Raw genomic sequence first — 16,476 nt, 5'->3', positions numbered from 1 at the left:
GGTCGCGCGAAACATGATAAGGGTCAGTTTCATGGCTCGTTGTTGTCAATGAGTTTTTTTGTTGGATTTCTTCCGCAGATTTTCCTAATTTCATGATTCTTTAGAAAGTCGCTATTGAAAGTTGTTAAGTGTTTGCAGTTAGTTGATAGAAAAAAGGGTTAGTTAGGAGTTCATTAAAAAATTATCGAGGGCGATAAATTTGGTATTGATGACACCGAGAGATATTTTTCAGATCGTGGAAAGTCGTTGATTAATTTCATTTTTTAGGGTGGAAATGTATTTTTGTGACAATCCCATTTACATCAGGATCCTTTTATCGATAAAGTTTTGTTTTTTAAAGTTTTGTGTGAAACAAAACCTTATTAGATTCGAGTCGCTGTCTGTCTGTCCGTCCTTTTTTTTTTAAGGTGGCGGAAATCTTCAAAAGACTCTGGCCTGGGCACGCCAGATGCTTTCTCTCCAGCCACTCCCTGATGGAAGGGATCAACCTGTAAATCCACCGACCCTTTTCTGACTGATCCCATCGCTGTTGCCATCTGTTTATGGCTGCTTTCAGCTTTTTTCACCTGCGATAAAGGAGAGATGGACCTGGTGTTATAAATGTTCATAATTTCGGTTGCTAAGATGTCAATCGGCATCATTCCCGAAATGACGAACGCTGCATCATCTGAGACGGTCCTGAAGGCAGAACACACCCTTAAGGCTGTTCTTCTGTAAACCGTACTCAGTTTATATGCATTGCCAGCAGCGCGGTTCCCCAAACAGGGACTGCATACAGCATGATAGCCACCACCCTGGCTATGAGCAGCACGTATGCAAGTATGCCACGGTCCTCCTACGTTCGGCATCATCCTTGCCAGAGCCATACTCGTGGAGGATATTTTTTTACAAGTATGCTATATGTGCTGCTTCAAATTCAGATGATGAAAGTCCTGGGGGGTTTAACGTGAGTACCTGTCGTGAAGGCATAATCCCACGGTCCTCTTCGGACACGGATTGATTTTGGGACCACAATCAGAGCGCCGCCATGCAAGCACTGCGGTCCTGGTTTATACTGAGCGCAGGCTCAGCATTCATACCAGTGGATGCGAGGCCCATCTAACATCTCTGCCGCAACTAAGGAGTACGGCACCCGAGCTGTACAGCGCAACTCCACGCTTGAGCTCCGAGGAGCTCTGCCCGCAATGTAGGCATAACCACAACCACGATGAAACTCCCACTAGAGGGCTAACCGGAAATAACCTGGCCGAGAACACATCCTCCAGGAATTCTCCTGGAGCATATGCTCTTAGAGAGCCATCCCGGTTCCCATGGTACCAGATAACCTCCGGTGAGGCTTCGTGGCAGAGCCACTTCAGATGAGTCCCTTGCAGACTCGGGTCTGATCGCCCTCCTCGAGTACCTGGGGACGGCATAGAAGTGATGATATGATCCCCGATTCTAATGCAGGCGTAATTTCTTTTGCGGCGCTTAGTAAATGAGGACGCTTCCGTCTTTTTCTCAACGAGTGCCAGTCCAGCACTCCCTAACCAAGCCTTAACAACACTGATTGCTTCACTTGAGTACAACTCAGCATCCTCGAGATGTTTTGGAACAAAACCAGTGCTATATCATCGGCGTAACCCACCACCGTGGCCTCCTCCGGAACCGGAAGGTTGAGTACATCATTATACATGATGTTCCACAGTAGTGGGCCGTGTACAGAGCCCTGTGGGACACCGGCGGAGACAACGTACCCTTTGGGTCCATCATCGGTATCATACCACAATGTTCGCTCATGCAAATAGCTATCTATAATAGCGGCGATATAGGTGGGAACACCAACCGTCGCCAGAGACTTTCGTATAAGGTTCCAATTGGCCGAGTTGAATGTATTCCTCACATCCAAGGTGACCACCACACTATATTTGCTGGTACAACCCCTTACGTGAATTACATTTTCAGCCAAGCCAAGCATCAATGGTTGATCTGGCTTTACGGAACCCATACTGCCTATCCGAAAGACCCCCTTGGCTCTCGACGACTGGGAGCAGTCTATTATAAATAACCCACACCAACATTTTCCCCATAGTGTCTAGAAGACATATGGGTCTATAGGAGGGCGGTTCCCCTGGTGGTTTGCCAGCCTTAGACATCAACACCAGTTTCTGCCGCTTCCACGGTGCTGGAAAGATACCCTCGGACATGCACGTTTCGAACAGCTCCGCGAACATATCCGGTTTACATTTGACGGCAAGTTTTAGGGCCTTATTTGGTATGCCAGACCCGGGGCTTTACTATCGCCTATTCGACTGCAGATCTCCAGCAGCTCTTCCCTGGTGACTGGTGGAATCAGCGTGACATTCAGGGGACGCTGGAAAGTGGCAGTACCCCCCTCTTGCTGGGGAAACAACCCCTGGATTATTTTCAACAACAGCATAAGGCACGTGATCTGCAGAGATGATCGGCCTCTGAATCGCCCTGTCACGATTTTATAGGCGCTACCCCACGGATTTATGTCTGTTTCCACACAGAGCTCCTTGAAACATTCCCTCTTACTCCGCTGAATGGCGAGCTTGAGGTTCTTGCGGGCTTCCCTATAGGCATGCTCACTTTGCCCTTAATCGATCCTACCTATTGGCCTCTGAGCCATTCGTCTGACTCTGTGGCAAATCGATCGAAGACTGGCAAGTTTCCTATTCCACCACTCTAGTGGAGAATGAGCATCTCCTAGGCATCGACGCGTCACATGCCTTAGAGATGCTTTGTGTAACATGGAGAGCTCTATCCGTGGAGGTGCCTACTTTGCGAGGCAGGTCTAGCCACACCACACCACACCATCCTGGTGTTCTTTTGGATTTCGGCTTCCGGGGTGCGGGCCTCTTGCCCTGTGGCTCCGTCCTTAGTTCAAAGGTGATTACCTGGTGGTCGCTGTACGTGAAGTCCTCGCTAACTTGCCAGGACATGCCACGTGCCAGCGCAGGGCTGAGATGAGTCAGATCTACAATTGAACCAGTTCCCCTTTTCCGATGAGTGTTTACATCGCCTTCGTTGGCCATAACTACATCTAACTGGGCAAAAGCTTCTAATAAGCACCGCGTTAGTCTCTTTGCTGACCCACTCGATAGCCCACGCATTAAAGTCACCGGCTATCACCTTTGGACCTCTTCCCCTTGCGTCGTGAACAAGATCATTTAACAGATCTTCAAACACAGGAAGTGTGAGGCTCGGTGAAGCGTAGCAGCTGTATATGAATATACCGCTTACTTTCGCCCACACAAAGCCACTAGCCGCCTGACCTATGCTATATTGTATGGCTTGACGACCGCATGCCAATATCGCCGCTCCACCAGTCGAATCTGTGAACCATACACCACGGTCAAGATTTCTGTACGGTTCACTAATGATAGCAATTTCCATCGCAGATTCGTAAGTGGTCTGCTCAAGCAAATCTTGTGCAACCCTGCAATGATTAAGGTTTATTTGTATTAACCTCATTTTCACTGCAGTTAACGCCTTCCTAAATTCTGGGCATTTACCACTTCCGGCAATATGCCAGTTATCCCTTCCCTCCTTTTCTTCGCACAAAATGCATTTGGGGTCTCTATTGCACTCCTTGGTAATATGTCCTTTTTCCCCACACCTTCGACATCGATCGGACCGATCGATGCCGCTGTCCAAACATTAGACGAGTGTCCAAACATTAGACATTTGAAGCGCCTTTTTAAAGAGATCTGTTCCCTTAGTCGACAAACAACCCATCCAATCCGAACCTTCCCCACGACCAACAACTTCTGCGCTGACTCCACTGGCAGTCGCATTTTGGCCGTTTGAGTACCGCCGTAAGTTTTTCTTAGGCTCACGATAGATTCTTCCCTGAATTCCTCCAACTTGAATTGTTCCTTCAAATCTCTTCTCTTCATGTTACCTCATCGAGATCCTTGCACTGGATATAGATCTCATGTTTTTGGGATCGAACCGTGGCATTCTCCCCAAGTGAGCTTAAAACTTGGTTACGAAAGCCGTCAGTTTTCCCCACGCTGGATTTTCTCAGCTCAAGCATGAGGTTCCCTTTCTGGGTCCTCCGGATTTTGCTGACATTTCCGCCTAGGTCTTTTAGGTCGGAGTCAGATTTCACCTTCTTCAGTTAGATGTCCTCTGCTGGAGATTACAATTGCCTCCGGGCGAATTCGCATCTTTGGTTTCTTGGCCCTTTTCTTGTTCACGACCTTAGTCCAACCACCGCTCTTATTTTCTCTCGGTTTCGTTTCGCTAGCCAATGTTCCTACTTTGGGCACTTTGGGCCCTTCTGAACTTTTAGTTCCGTCTGTTTGTCTGCCTGCCATAACCAATTTATTCGGAAACGGCTGGACCGATTGTCATGAAAATTGGTGAGAGTATGTAATCTGGTGTTCCCTTTACATCCAATAAGGGGCGCCATTTTCTGTTAAGTTTAGGGTGGCTCCCCATGCATGTGAATGGAGGGTGCAAATTTTTTTTTCACAGAATGTAGCCATATCAAATGAAAGGTCTACTAATTGAGACTTTTCGAAACTGGTACAATATTTGAAACATAGGGGAGTGAGGGCTCAAAATATGACCCCCAAAAAGTGTAACAAGTCTCATTCTCAGAACCTATCCAACCGAAACATCTGAAAAAATCACAACTCATCAGACGCTGCCTCACCTCTGCCCTGGGAGCAGCGTGATCGAAAGTAACGACAGATGGTAATCGCTCCACTTAAATATAATCGCAAACACGTAATGGGTACGAACTACATTCAAGCGCAATCCGTCATAAGTCCAGACTTAAACCAGGCCGAAGTAAATTTTTTTTATTGAGAATGCAGGGAGTCCTGAGTCCGCAGCGAGGTCAGGCAGCATCTGATGACCTTTGAACTGGACGAAACCATCTTTTTCATTCTTTTTTGAAAACTTGGGTTTTAACCCAAAAAACAGGAGTCCATGGACTAGAAAAGAGGAAGTAAGTTGCGTCCCAAGTGGTCCGGTCCGCCAACAAGTGGCTGCGGTATGCTTCTTTACTCCTTGTTATGGACCTATTATTCTTTGTGTCAGCTAGTATAATTTTGGATGAGTCTTTTCTTACGACTCCTTTTTTCTCTTTTATGTCTCTGGTGTGCCATGATGGTTTCCTTGCTTTTGAGGTCGAGCAGCAAATACCTTATTCTTTGCCAGTCATTTTCTAATGCTTTTTACCTCAAGGAACATTAAAATATAATGCAGCCTTCAATTTTTCTCCCATATAAAGTGTGTACTTTACATACCGAATTATTGTTTAATAACATCAATCCAGGACACAGGTATCAGCATCTGACCAAAATTTCTTCTTGCATCGAAATTATTCCATTTGGTCTTTCCCTGGATACTCCAATTAACTATTTTATTAATTGATTTTCAACACGATTCCATATAGAGTTACGTTCCCATTGAGGATAAAAAATATATGAAACGACAGGAATTAACACTTTATTTTATTAAGGGTCCACCTTCATTAAGCAAAGAAGACTCACCTGCGCTGAAATTAACTTCACTCCGCTCCTCTAGACTTTAAGGAATTATTCCAATTGGTCGTTTTTTGGCTTGTTACAAGGGTAAGTACAGCGAATAACCCATTCATACGATTACACACGCTTTACAAGATGTAACTTAAACTAGAAACCGATATGAATAAATAAAGATACTGAATCGGAAAATTAGTCAGTTCTCACACCAGGGGATTTTCAATAGTTTCCATGGAATAAAGTATTCATCTGAATGAAGCGGATCATATAAGTTCTCACCGTTCATGCAATAGGTGCGCTTTTCACACCCACACCTGATGCAGAATGCAGGCAAGAACATCGCTCCCAGTTAATGATGCAAACTTGTTTGTATCTGTTCACCACGGAAGATTTACCCTGTTTGCCTTTCATATTCACATGCTCGTACTTCGATATCCGCTCGTAGTTTACATATCAATTATTGACATCGCGCAATGAAAAAACAGGAGTCATGAATTTACTAGTATCCTGCAATGTGAGAAGGTTATGCACACAACATGATCCGATGTTGCACTTCCAATGAAAAAATAATTCAGTCTGGGCCATGGTATCCCAGAGACATACATATGTACATAGTACCCCGATCAGATTGCATCCACATATGTAAGTACATATGCAGGCTTCAAACCTCTCCTGAGTCTGGAATTGTAACGATTGCTGCAGGCAGAGTCGCTGAACCCATGATTATGAAGGTGCAGGGAAAATTATCGGGTAACAGGTGAAAACGAGTGAAATATTCATCTACATTTAAAATGAACGTAAACTACCTTTTTATACTTGTACAATTCAATCATATGTGGATTTACATGTCAGTGCTGCGTCTAGTAGCTAGCCAGGAGGCTAGGATTTTTTTGCTTCAAAGTAGATTTCTGTTTCCGTCCCGAATGTAGTGTAGCGTTGGTGAGTAATTTTATATAACTTCGGGCAGTGCGGTTTTTTAAACATCTCTTTAATGAGGTTTTCCAGAGCGTGGAAATATCCTTTCTGTGAGCGGCCAGGTGAATGAATACTTTACAAAAAGAAATGCTTAGTATAGAGAAACCGCCAGACCGTACGCCTCCTTAGAGTGTGATCACGGCGAATATTTAATTATTTTAAATTACGAGATGAACATGTAGATATATAAGCACACATGTGAATCTGGCCTTGTTTATGATATAACCACATTATATGAATAAATTTCAGTTTATATGGCTTAACTGAGAGAGACCACCGAAGTGTGGCGCAGCCAACGGAATAAATTTCCAAGTAACACCGTCCTTCGATGATATAGTTGCGTCCTTCTTTGTGGCACTTCTGACATCTGCTGCATCTCTTTGCGTAACTGAAAAAAAGACCTCTGAAAACTACCAAGAACCTTCAATAGACAAGTCACTTACTAGTTCCAAATGCACAGCCTTGGCTACATTGCATATGAAAATGCCAAGATGTCCCTTTTGGGACTCCAGTAGATCGGTCTTTGGACATCCGCGTCCTGAATGGACAATACAAAAACGGTGGATTGAGGATAATGCGAACCGCGGAAATAACCCCCCTCAGCTGTTGCGTTCGCCGGTTTGCATATCTAACATATGCCACACAACGCTGGAGTTCACTTCGAATGGTCGTTTGATCGCCTAAAATCCAATTCACCATCCTTAAATAATTCCCCCGTATTATCAGAAATGTGACATGTTGGCTTCAAGGCAACATAATTCGATGCTTGCGGTCATTTGCAGGGTGGGTATTTCACTGTCTACCTTCTATCCTTAGCAAAACCTTGGATATTGGTGAACGAATGCAAGTTTGATAACCCCTTTCGTATGGAACTATTCCCTTTTGTGATATCTTCGATTTCTTTAATAAACTCAAATCGCCTGTATCAACCACAGAATCCGAATCGATGCTGTTCATATTTTTTGGAAGAAATTCTATCTCTCGGTACATCCAGATTCCATCGTAGGTTTGCCGAAAAGCCTAAGAAGTACACCACCCCTTGCAATTATGCTACCCGAAATGTAGCATCAAGTCGCCGCACAATATACGGCCATTTGAGCCAGTGCAAATACCTGGTCCATACAGTTTCTGAAGTATTGGTTCTTCTCGTATCCGGACATCATGATTTAATACCGCAATCGTTAAAACTCACAGCGGCAAGTACTTCAACAATCCGCACGTAGGGCTACAGGCAGGTAAACTTGAGTCTAGGATTTCGACGAACGTTTTCTTGATGCTTCATTATCGCGAACATTAGCATTCCCGTCTTACCCGCGGATTTCATGTGAATTGCTAGTGGATCTACATAACAAGTACTTCGTCGACCACACAACTTCCCTTTGGTCACTTCTTCAAAAACAGCGCAACATCACTACCGAGCGTAGTCTCTCTGAGCCCGTTAAGCATTTAGTTCAGCACTACATCAACCTTACTGGCTCACCAATCCTTTCTAAGGTGCGTCCATTACCACCGCTAAAGCTCGCAGTTGCGCGGAAAGAGTTCGAAGAACTTCTTAAGCTGAGTATTTCCAGACCTTCAAAAAATTGTTGACCTTCGCCAGTTCATATGGTCCCCAATCCCAGTGGTGAATGGAGGCTTTGTGGTATCCACAGCCATCTAAATGCTTAGACCGATACCGCATTCCACGCATTAATGATCTTTCGCATTCTGTCGCGTATTTTCTCGACCTTAGACTTAGTCAAGGCATGCCATCAAATCCCTCTAGCTCCCGAAGATATTCCGAAAACGGCAATATGCGCACCTTTCGAACTCTTCGAGTTCACTAGAATTACTTTTGGACTGTGCAATGGGACGCAATCCTTCCAAAGATTCATACATTTTGTGCTGCGAAACCCCCACTTCTATTTTGTATAATTGGATGATGCTCTGATCGAATGCAAATCTGAGTTCCAGCATATAGAGCAACTCGAGTGTATTTTTCAACGTCTCGTTGAGAAATGAAAATTCTTCCAACCGCAAGTGAAATTCGTCAGTCACCCGATTACCCCCTGAAAACCCAACCAAACCCAGTCAAGGTGCAAACGATTTCGAACTTCATCCTTCCGAAAACTATTAAGGATCTGAGAAGGTTCTCGGGCATAGTAAACTTCTATAGTCGTTTCTTGCCCAAGGCCACCCACCATCAGTCGATCCCGTCTGATTGTGTGGTCCCCAGAGGCTGTCCAGGCACTTGGGACCACCAAACAACAGCTAGTGCATGGTGTTCTTCTGGCATTCCCTCAACAAGATGCAACCCTACCCGTATTCGTTCATCCCCAGACATTGCATAGTTACTTCACTAAAATGTGAACCGTTGAGCTTCTTCTCCAAACAGCAGAATCCCGCTCAACTAAACTTCAGGACTTATGATCGTGCATTATTAGCCGCGTACCTCGGAATTGAATACTTCGGGTATTCCCTTGAAGGCCATTCAGCGTGTTCACGAAGCATAAGCTACTCACTTTTACTTTGAAATAAAAGCCCGACAAAACGCCCCCCCCCCCCCCACCCCCGACTTTGACAACTTGAGTCTTACCAGTCAGTTCACTTCCGACATTGAACACGTGTCTGGAAAAGATGAAATAGTTGCAGACACTTTGACGCTTTGAAGTAAAGATACCCGCCACCGTCGATTTTTTGGCAATAGCCGGGCGCTGGAGGACGATGTGGTTCTTCAGAGCATAAGGACCAACCCTGAATACACATTTAAGGAGTTTCCTATCTTCGTCTCAACATCCAGTATATACTGGGAGATCTCAGACAAGGCACTAAGGCAAATTTTCGAAAGGAAGCATTTCACGTCATTCACCATTTCCCCAGAGGTCAAAGTTTGGGAAGCCATACAGGATGAATTTCCAAAGGTAACCCATGGCCGTATACATATCATCTCTGTGAACGCTTGAAGCCAAAAACTCGCTGCAGTGGGAGTCCCCGAGCATCACGCGAGAAAACTCCTTAATAGCGGGAAAATCAAAAATGAATAGGTAGTATCCATGGTACGAATGCGGGTAAACCCCCCCCCCCCCACCCCAAATTACCGGTGACTAGGCTGGACATACGTCTGCAACTTTCGGGGGACCCGGCAGGACAGCATCCTATAAATTGGCATACACCGAAGTGCAAATTCTTTCAGTTGCTAACGGTGTTCACTGTGCAAGTAAAAGTTTAATGCTTATCATCGAGCAATACCGAAAGAAGGACGCAATTTCAAGGTATCTCGACACCTGGGTTGGCGATGACATTCAACTTTGGGTTCTTGCCCAAAGCTAACGAAATGGCTTTCTTTCGATACGGTGGTTTACGGATGAGACGATGCCGGACTTTCGATGCAGGATCGGTGCTTTGGAGGAAGCAATTTTTAGTACGGAAGGGCGCATCCTGTTAGAAGATAACTTTAATGATAGGGCCCTTGAATGAGGCATGCCTGAGCCAAACTCCAGAGGGAAACGGATCCCGGAAATGGCAGCCAGAACTGGACTCGTAGTTGGAAAAACCGGTTCCACGCCAATGTTCCGACCCCCAGGCTGCAAAGGAAATATTCCTGACATCACTTTTGCGTCGGGATCTTCGACTCCGTAGTTGACTTCTGACATGCATTAACAAGGCGTTCACCCTGCTCATAGAACCGGCAAACAGGTATTCCGCCATCGGCCGAACTTCCTGCTCGGGGCGTTCAACGCTTGCCTGGAGGAAGGCATTCTTCCTTGGCGCTGGCATGTGGCAAGGCTCGCGCTTATCAACAAAGGAAAATGAGACCCTAAACTGCTGTCTGCATACCGCCGCTGTATATTTTTGACCCAGCCGAGAAAATTCGAAAAGCACATCAGAATAGCGACCCTATTCCCCATATCGATCGGTGAATTGATTAGAGAGTCAAAACCAGTAGTTCAAAACCTTGCCTTGATGCTCTACTTGAACATGAGCTTTTTCGAGCAAATCAAAATAGTAGTGAACAAGGCTACAGCTGGAGTCTTAACCTTGAGTCAGTGAATGGCGCATTAAGTTTGGATTCTTCTTGTTGCGAAGAAGATTGAGCTCGATCGATGTAGATAACTAACAATTTCCGTCCTGTTCTCCATTCCCGTTGGCGAAAGGAATTCCTTCTCTTCCCATAAAGGCACCCTAAGCCAAAAGAGGAGAAAGGCTAACCCAAAGTAATGTGGCAAACCGTTGCAAGTTATTTCTCTGCTGGCCGTGAGATGTTTAGTTAGTAATATGGGAGTCTAGTGCTCTATATGTGAACGTGTTCACCTATCCATCTCTCAGAAATGATCTCGCGCTCGTTGGCAGACACCGTATCATCTGCAACCCCTTCCGAGTCAAAGAAACGTTTAAGGATGACAGCAGTAGATAAGTTGGATGCTAACAGGTTCTTATTAAGGCAAGGGACCCAACTGAAGATTGTCTTCTTGGCAAGTAAAGGTTTTCCCCACTTGATTCGGCTTCAGTCATCGCCTCGAAGTCTCAGCACCTATTATTAGATCTATGGTCGAATAGGTGATGTTAGTTGGGTCTACAAGTTGTAACCTATTCATCCATTTAGACTTTAAGCTCAATCAGACTCTCAATTGGGAGAAATATTATCAGCGCCTCCAAAAGTCCGAAAATGGATAGGAAGTTTGGTATATTCGAACTTTAGCTGTCTTCCGGACGATGGCAGCATGAACCTGAAATCGGGGCAAGGATATTGCCCAATTTATTTGCTGCCATCAACGAAATAAATTATGTTGGGGATTCGGAATCAATTAAGGTGCGTATAGCGATCAGTTTTTTCAAATGAACCTGCCCCTTTGTCTAGTCCTTTTTCAGGAAAAACAGTATTTTGCTTGGACCTCCCCTACTGGCTCGAAGTTTTAGCAGTTAATTGTTTTTGGAAATGAAGCAGAGTCTAGTGATTTTTACTGAACGCAATAGACAATTGCGGCGTATCTTTCCTTTCTTCTCAAATCGACATCTTGCAATAAACGCAGCCGGTATCTTTCGATACCGTGAAAGATTTCTTCTTGAGGGACTGATCAGACGAGGGCTAAAGTTGAATTGTAAAAGCAGTTTGTACCTTTTTAGAAGGAAGTCACAAAACTTGTCGGTGAAAGGTAGCATCTCACTTCAATAGACTCTTCAAGCAAGTAAAGAGTCTCACTATCTATTTTCCGCCCGGCAATACGGACAACCGTTGGACCCCAATGGGACGTCTGATAGTCCAGGTTGATCAATCCGGTTAAGCCATTTCACAGCGTATTATAGTCGATTATGTCACTAGCAGCCTGTCCTTTTGACGTCAATGCACGCAACTTTGTCAGCAACACGTTCCACAAGTATAAGAAGCGAAGACTTCTAGTCCCTCCTGGATAGCCGTTGGTGCGCTCTTTTGCCTCCCCCTGCAAGCATCCCAAAAAACACTGCAACTTCTTTATACTTCCGATTGACTGGTTATTTGTTGGCCTTCAAGATGTCTATGAATTGACCTCATTCCCTTCTAAGGCCAGTAAAGAAAGGAATATGGATCGGCAGCAACTTCAGCAACTCGTGAGTAGAAGTCGATGCCGCTCGATCTCTCCAAACCCATCTACAACTTTCAAAATATATTAAAAACAGTGAAGAGAGTCTTGAATTCTAAAGACAGAGCATGGAAAAATAGCATGAGCATAAGTCAATATAAATAAATACCGGACTCATATGAAATCTGAAAACTAACAGAACTTTTCCATCTCATCTTGTCTTATAATCAATAATATCAAATACGTAGGTATTCATACATTCAAAAGTGAACTCATATCCTGAAAGACTTTGTACGTGCTCAACGAAATTCTACTGAAATTGGAACATTGCATACCTGTCTGCATCTTAAGTACTCGCACGAACTTTCCATTTCCTGCATCCTGACGAATTCCCATCGCAAAGATTTATCAAAGCTTTTCATAGCAATTGGATGAGATACAAATACTGAACGAGAGGAAATGCTGCGATTTATCATTAAATATTTGCAATAAATAAAAGTGGCACATCGACGAAGTAAAACTTTATCTGTGCCAGACATATCTTTGGGTATTTGATAAATATGGAATAGCAACGTAGAATATCTGAGCAGGGCATGTAGTATCGAAAATTGTACTTTCCTACTCCAAGTGTTATGTACTATTTATAGAAAAGCAGCTTCAAATCACTTCCAAGCGAATTGCTCTCTGATTAAACTAAGAACTTGCAATTATTCTCTCAATACTGGCTTGCACACTTCATCCTAAGTACCTAGACTCTCTTGTTATCATTCTTATATTGAAAAGACTTTATATTTAATCCTGTGCATTGTGTACACACAATGCGTAGGAGCCTAGTTCATGAAGCAATCTTAATAGTTTAGACCATCTCCCTCTACACGTAGAGAGTTTGCCTTTAGACACTCGTGTTTTTGTTTCTTTCTGCTTTTCTCCTACTTTCTCATTTCAGCCGTTCCTGCTGTATTTTTCCGATTGTGGAGGAAACTGTAAATCAACTTTCCTTCAGCCCCAGGATCTCTGCAACTATATTCACGCTCCTTCCCGGCACTTCGTGAAGGTTTCTTCTCTCCATCGCGAACCTTGGGCTGTGAAACATGCTCTGCATCCTCCGCTATACCACTACTTCCAATACAATTCGGCAAATCATCCAACTCAAAACGACGCCTGCAGCAACCATCGTGTCTCGTGAGAAACACGTTTGCGCTCAAGCCACATTCGCCGAGAGACCCTTCGGACACTTGTCCGACCTGCATTGCCAGAGATCATGGAAGCAAACCCGAACCTTACCACAAACCCTCATTCTATTTATCCTTACATACGTCTTGCATAACACAGCACATTCATTTTTTCGTTAGAATGTCAGTCTGGATCATTTCGCTACCACCAGTACTGCCTCATCTGATGTGATTCTAAAAGTGCTGCAAACCCACAGAGCCATCTGCTAAAGCAGATAGTATCGGACCACCTAGAAGCAATCTCCGACCGAGTTTCGGACAGCCCATATTTGGTGGCAGTCTAAATGTAGCGATAGCACTAGCTGCTTTTTGACACGCATACTCTAGATGTTCCCTGAAGAACAGTTTGGCATCAATCATTAGCCCCAAGTATTTAAAAGCCAATTTTGAGACGACTGTATATCCTCGGACTTCCACTTTTACAGTGTGCTTCTTTTTCGAGTCGTTATTAAGACTGCTTCCGTCTTCTCATTCCCTAAATCAGCTCGGTTTTTTCAACCAAAACTTCACCGGTCTCACTATATCTGTCGCGTGCACCTCCACCTTCTTTGGGTGGTTTGCTATAACAACCATAGCCAGGTCATCCACGAAGTCGACTATCGTAGCCTCTGGGGACGAGCAAGCACCCCATTATACATTACCTTCCACATCAAAGGACCCAGTGCCGAGGCCTGTCGTACCCCGGCTGTGACGATATACTCTTTGCAAGCTCATCCGGTTCATACCAAAGAGTCCTCTCTGAGAGGTAATTTTCAATCAGACTAGCTAAATATTCGAGAACACCTATGTTCACCACCGCCTCTTTTATTCGGTTCCAGTTGGCGAAGTTGAATGCATTTTTGACATACAATGCCAACACACGGCAGACGCAAGAATCCAGCGCGTCTTTTGCCTGATTCACCACCATGCTTATTGCATCCACCGTGGAGTGGACTCGTTGAAAGCCATGCCATTGTAGATAACTTTCTCGATCATCTCCCCTGTTGCATCCAACAAGCAGAGCGGGAGATGCGAAGATTACTTATTAAGTTTGGGAAACAGCACAACTTTTGCTTTTCCACTGAGTAGAAAATATTCCTTCTTTTAGGAACGCCTGGAGGGTGTTAACGAAAAAGTCATGCCGAGTCTTCACCGTTACCTCCAAAGCTGCACCATGGATGCCATCCAAACCTGGGCTCTTGGTATCCTCTGTCCTACCATATATTTCTGGCAGCTCTCCTCGCTCACTAGATGTACTACGCGCTCGTTGAACTGGGCCACCGTTTGGCTTCCCCTCTTTTAGTGGTGCAGACACAGAGTGGCAAAAATTTTCTCCAGAAGGCATGGATAAGTCTGCTGAAGTGATTTTCGCACCTTTTTCATTGCCAACTTGTAGGTCCCATTCTAAGGATTTATACTGGCATGGGCGCAAAGCTATTTGAAGAAGTTCACATTTATTTACCTCGCATCCGTGTGTCTCCTGGTTATCGGGCTTTCCCCTAAACCTCTGACAAAGCCGCCTTGCACGGAAAAATGGGACTCGCATTTCGTCGGATTTCCTACTGGAAAGTAGTCATGCTTCCGTCAGCCATCGGGTGATTTAGGTGACTTTTTCTTCGACTGCACGCACTGTCCAGGGATATGTCGGGCTGGTGCGCCCTCAAAAGCTTTCGCCGTCTAGCAGGCAAATCACCTAGCATCCCGGAAGACCTCTTTTCGAACTTGATTTTTGTTGGATTTTCATAAAGATTGGCTGTAGTCACAGTTAGTACAGTCCTCCAGACTTGACGTGCAACTCTAGTGGGTAAAGCTGCGCTCACACATATCTGGTATACTATACGTCGCAGGTCCCCTCCTCTCTAAGCGGATGAAGTCCCAACATTCGTGAATATCACATTTAGCTCCACGAATGCTTCGACCAGAACACGTCCTTTTACATTTGTTGTCCTCCTACCCCATTCGAGAGGCCACGCGTTAAAATCCTCTACTAATCTTTTCGACCAACGTCCTGTCTCATGACTGCAAGTATAGCTCTGGCTGAAGCATAGCAGAAGAAATCATCCTCCAGGTGCTCCGTTATTTCCTGGAAGACTTGTTCTCCGCATACCCATAGCGCGGCTTGGCCTGTTTCGTGTTTGGCACAAATGCTACCATCGTGGTTTTCATATTGCGCACTAATTATGGTCGTATGGATTTTTTCTCACAGAGGGTTTGCGAAAGTAAGCACAAGACTTCGTGGTAGTGGTTGAGGTGGATTTGTATCAACCTCATTTGTGTTGCCGATTCTCCTGTATTCCGGGCTATTGCTGCTGTCTGCAATGTGCCGATGGTCCACACTCTCCTTCTCTTTGCACAGTAAGCAATTTGATTCAGCACCACAGTCCTTGCTGGCCATATCAGCCCCACATCTCCTGCATTGTTTCAACCTTGAACTGGTATATTCCTTCGCAGTGTAATCGAAACCAAGGCATCTAGAGAATTTCTTCAGTGCCACCTGTTCCCTAAGCCGACATGTAACCCAACCTATTATTACTCTCCCCGCTGCCAGAATTTTGAGCGCTCCCTCTGCTGGTAGGCTTTCCTTAACGGTTCCACCGCTGGCTCTTTTAATCCGATAAGGTTGACTTACTTTTCCAAGGCCTCACAAACCTCCCCTTCTTGGTGATTTTATTTATGTCCTTGCAAGACTATAACCACCTCCTGCCTGTAAGCTCTTATCTCCGCTTCCTTTCCTAAGGACTTTGCAATTTGGCTCTAGACTTTATCCGCGGTGGCATCTTATCATCTTATCTATTAGATAAACATAAGGTCTTCTTTTTGGGATCGTCTAATGCTAAGTTCTTGAACTTTATGTTATCTCCCAAATTGGTGAGTTCAGAGTCTGCCTCCACCCTTCTGAGAATACCAGCATATGGCCCTTCGTTATGTTTGTAGATAATGATAACCTCCAGTTTTCTTCCTCCGATCTCTCCTTTCCGAGGTACCTCCCTCCTGACTTCCGCCTCCTCCTTTCTAGTATGGAGTTGCTTTTTGTGACATTTTGCCAAGCGACGCAAAAATATTATTTTATACGCATAAAAACTGACAAAAGTATGACAAAAATTGTCATATTCGGGATAGACATGTCAATAGATTGTTTGGTTATCACGTAATAATCACGTAAACATAAATTCTTGTATATGCCATGAGTTGTAATTTTGGCATTGCGCAATAGGGTTGGATACGTGTCGTCAGGGACGGATCTTTTTCATA

Source organism: Hermetia illucens, chromosome 1, assembly GCF_905115235.1.
Source record: "Hermetia illucens chromosome 1, iHerIll2.2.curated.20191125, whole genome shotgun sequence".
Lineage (NCBI taxonomy): Eukaryota > Metazoa > Arthropoda > Insecta > Diptera > Stratiomyidae > Hermetia > Hermetia illucens.
The sequence above is the reverse complement of the archived record's forward strand: the minus strand, read 5'-3'. Positions refer to the sequence as shown.